Here is a 5,046-nt window from a genome sequence, read left to right as displayed (position 1 = left end):
TAATAGGGACACTAATAGGTATATTTTATGTAATAATGTTTGATAAATTTCTTAACAAAATTTGAATATAATGATTAAAATAAGATATTTTGAAATTACAGAGACTAAAAACAACAATTTTAAATTTGAGGGACTAAAAACAGATTTATCCTAAATTTGAGGGACTAAAGCATATTTAAACCTATTTTTAATAATAATATTAATACGAAACAAATATTTTTCTTTAACATATTATAAAAAATAGTGATTAATTTCTATTGTAGATTACATGAGTGTACAAAGTAAATAATTTTGTTTTTAATATAACTTATTTTATATCCAAAATAAATATTTAAATTCTAAATAAATTAGTTAAGCAACATAAATTACTAGACAATTAATTAACCAATGTTGTGATGAGTTTTGTGATTGTGTTAATGAAGTTATAAGGAAGGGGAAGGTGGATGATAATAATTGTAATAAACTAGAGTTGATTGATGAAATGGAAAGTAGTAGTGTATTGGATATGATGATGAGGGTGATTATGTTACCTAAGGGCAGTCACGAATCCCAAAAGTTTCCTGAAAAATATTTGGACAAAGATAAGGGATAGGAAAGTTGTTTGGCATGTAGTACTAGAAGGAGAGGTAGGGGGTGGTGGCTAATGGTAATGGTAATGCTACTGCTATTGCTAGGGCAAGGGAGAAGAAGACAAAAGGCTGCTATATGGGCATCGAGTGTTTTGACTTTGAGGTCCACTTAGCATAGCCCATGTCTATCTGTTTGTTTTTGTTCAGTATATGCCAATGCCATTCCATTGGAAAGGGTAAGCATTAAGCATTAAAACCTCATCATGCTTCACTCAATGTGGACGCTACACGTGGCATAATACTATCATAACCCTCCAAGGCACCCCTATCCCTGTGTCACTCTCCTCATCATCAATTACTGCTATCATCACCATTCATAATTATTTCTGTTTTTTGCATGCAAATGCAGACTACGACCATCTTTTTTTTTTTTTTTTTTTTTTTTTCATGGAAATGCAGACCATGCTCTCTTTGCTTTGATAACATCAAGTTTAGAGTTTAGATATTAATATTTCTTTATGAGGTTGAAGTATCTACTAATCAAGAGATAAAGAACTAATATTTTTTTTGAGTTATCGAGACGGATTTCTTTCTTTTTATATTTTTATTATTAGAAATTATAATCACTACAACAAGGTTTCAACTCTTGAATTTTATGTAATTTAACCTTCTGTCAAATAGGTAAATTCTAATAGCAAGTGACAACATGCTTAAAAGTATAGTTATTTGTCGTTTATATTATATCATATTGATTATCAATTGTTAAACTGGTATTCTATTGTGTGTTGTTTATTTTATGATTTTTTTTTTTTGACCTTTATTGCCTTTAGAATAATTAAAAATAAAAAAAATATATTAAAATATAATATTTAATATTATCAGTACGTTATGGTAATTTTTAACAGAAATGTTTTGTTTATTATAGGAGTATTCATATGAGTTGGATTATTCATGTTTCGATATAAAATCAAATTTAATTCGATCATATTTAATTTGTTGGTTTCAACTTTAATTTGATTCAGGTTTTGAATTATTTTCTTTCCACTTAATTTGAATCAAACTATTTTGATTAAGATCATTTTTTTTTGGCAAATAAATTATTATATAAACATAGGTGCAAGGATATTATAAATCCATTTACATAAAAAGTTCGAATACCGCACGTCTCATGATGAAAAATAATTTGAAATTGTATAGGGACAAATTACTTCTAACCAAGATCACCTAAAACATACTATATATATATATATATAAGATCTAGATTGGTCTAGGTCATCCGTTTTTCTAATCCTCTAAGAGATAGATCTAGATTGTACTACCTCTTGAAGATTGTTATTTATGGTTTTAGTATTAATGCTTAAATATTATGTAACTCTCTACTCCATAGATTGAGTTATACATTGTTGTAAATAGGTTGATACCCCTAGTATCAGTTATAATATAATTCCTTTGCTGTAAAAAAAAAATGATAGAAAACAAATTATTTTATATTTTTAAAATTTTTATCTTTACTAATTATTCCCCTAACAAAATGTTAAATATATTTTAACTTTTAAATATAATTAAATAATTTTATTTTCTCATTAAATGTTTTTTTTATCTAAGTAATTGTTAAAAGGATATATATTATAAAATTTTGCTATTAAAAATATAACACTACTTTTATTTACTAATTAGGCTAAAATATGACATGTTTGGATGTGTAGTGGTTATCACAAACTGCGATGTGGAAATCTCATGGTAACAATGAGTTGCTTCACTTTGAATGAAAATGTGGAATTTTCCAAAATCACGTTAAAACACTAGTTTATGAGTTTTCAGGTCAATTTTAACAGGATCGATTTCTACATCAAGTAAGTGATTGTGAGTCTAAAATTGATTGAGTTAAAATAGGTTTAGGTAGCTTTCATGTTGAATAAAATTTTTTTTACTACCAACATACTTTTATAATGAGAATATCTAATATAAATCAAATCAAAATAAACTTTACCCATAATCATATTATTTATTTTTCAAGAGGGGTATTATATTTTATTATGCACTGGTATTTACACTCACAAGTCACATCAATATAATATTGTTTACTTTTTACTTAAAATTTTATGAATTTGTTTGTATTCTAATTAGGAATGGCAAAAATACCCACACTCGCAGGTATTTATGGGTAAAATTCGCTACGGATAATAAATAGATAGGTCAATTGGGTACCCGCAGATAATGGGGACGGATAATTTTTTACTCATTTATAAACGGGGTGGGGGTAGATATGATGATATCCATACCGCGGGTACTCGTTTAATAATATTTCTTAAATATCCTAATTATCCTTGTATCACATAACCTAAAAATACACTCTTATATTTGTGATATGAGACTTTTACTTGTGAGATTAATGTATTTTAAGTTATTGATTATCTTGCATTTTTATTATTTCAACAAAATTAACGTTAAATACAAATTTAAAATTAACATTAAATTTTTATTTTTAATATTTCAATGACATTAAATATAAACTTAAAATTATTTGTAATATAATTATTTTAATTTCTTAAAAAAATTATAAATATCCATGGATATCCATAGACATCCGTGGGTATTCAAGAAATTCATGGATACCCGCGCGGATATGAGATGGGTATCGGGCCAATTTTCATCCAGCGAGACAGGATGAATTTACTATTACCCGCCCCCATGGGGCCCATTGTCATCCCTAATTCTAATAATCATTTCTTCAAATAAATGATCTAACCTCTCATTTAATAAAATTTGTTTTATAGGTATATTTTTAAAGAGGAGCATTTATATCTTGATGTGCATCGAATATTTACATATATCTTCATATTAGAATGATAATATTTACTGTGATTTTAAAATTCATGAATTTATTTTTGATTATTACTCAAAAAAAAAATCTTATATTAATAAAATATATTTATGTTTTATAAACTCACATTTCTTCTTTTTTTCTTAATGATGAGATATTATTTGTATATCAACAATTAAAAATTAATTTTATCAATACACTCAGTGAATTTTATTCTAGGGTGTTGCTCCTCCAAACACAATATAATTTGTTTGGGAGAAATATCTACTCGTGATTTCACTCAACCATTCATACCTCCATTTATACTCCTTTGGTGTGATTCATGCGGACTTACCGGTAGGTAGAATGGTTGATATGCCAAAGCCTAATTTCAAGGAGTTCCTCTTTTATTCCTTGAATGGGTGAAGTGAGAACATAATCCAGCTGTTGCATTGTTTTTTGTAGCCACATTGGTCAATTTTGTCTTCATGTTAAATTTGATGGTGTTTAAATAACGAAAAGCAATACACTTTTACTAGCTAATTCTTATGTCAACTAAAAGCCTTGCATATATTAGATATTGTAATTAAAGTTTGAGTTGTCGATTGAGACAAAGAAAAGGACATGTATGCATGTATTCTAAAGTTTCTCTCTTTTTTCCTTCTTTGTTTTTGAAGATATTGCAATGCCTTTAGGGGCAATTGTGTTTCTGATTCTTTCTATCCTTCTTTGGAAAAGAGTAAAATTTAATGCTATCAATAGGTTCTCTTTTGAATGATATAGAACAACCACTTTTTTGACTGTGTTTGTTAAGTGAAACTTGACACAATTACATAAGACAATTAAAAAGCTTCTTTACATAATGGAAAGTTTAGGTGGGGACATATGCTTTCACCCCCTATTCAACAAATTAACCATTTTGTGTTCTAGAAAACATGATTGTAAAAAGGATTCAAATATGGATTACCTTTTCATCTTTTTGCTTTCATTTTAAATTTTTAGATATGAATTGAAACTCCCAATTTTGAACTCTGGTCAAACAAATCAAGTGCTCCAATTCAAGGAACGATGACGTGCAATCAATTGGGCAGCATGTGCTTTGGATCGCTTTCTCAAGAGAACATTTGAACATATAGAATATTCCATGCACACTCACTTTTTTGGATCGAACTATGACCCACGAAAACAAAGTTTAAGGCTACGGTTCCATATTCCATAACCAAGTATATAGTGTCCTTCTCTTCTTTTACATTTTCAATAAACATGCGACATTTGAAGTTTAGGACTAAAACATCTTTTCTTAAAGATTTGGACTAACTTTAATATCTTTTTTTATATTTATATTAGGAGTATTTTCTATCAAAGAAAATCATGCTCAAAAGAGTATGATTATATTTAGAGAATAAATTTTTTTATTTGAATATTTAATATATTTATACATCTAAAATCATTAATTAAACTGACATAATTTTTTATTAGTTGATCCATGTATTTAATATTGACTATCTCTATATCTTCATTTTAAATGGTTCGAGACATTAGAACTTGTAATGGTACTTTCGAAAAGTGCCATGGAAACTTAGACAAGGCTTACATATGTTGGCCGAAGAAGTTGGTGACATTTGTTACAAAGTAAATCAAATAATTAATTAATTAATCACAACTGAAATCATT

Source organism: Cajanus cajan, chromosome 7 (genome assembly GCF_000230855.2).
Source record: "Cajanus cajan strain Asha chromosome 7, NIPB_CcT2T_4, whole genome shotgun sequence".
Classification (NCBI taxonomy): domain Eukaryota; kingdom Viridiplantae; phylum Streptophyta; class Magnoliopsida; order Fabales; family Fabaceae; genus Cajanus; species Cajanus cajan.
The sequence above is the reverse complement of the archived record's forward strand: the minus strand, read 5'-3'. Positions refer to the sequence as shown.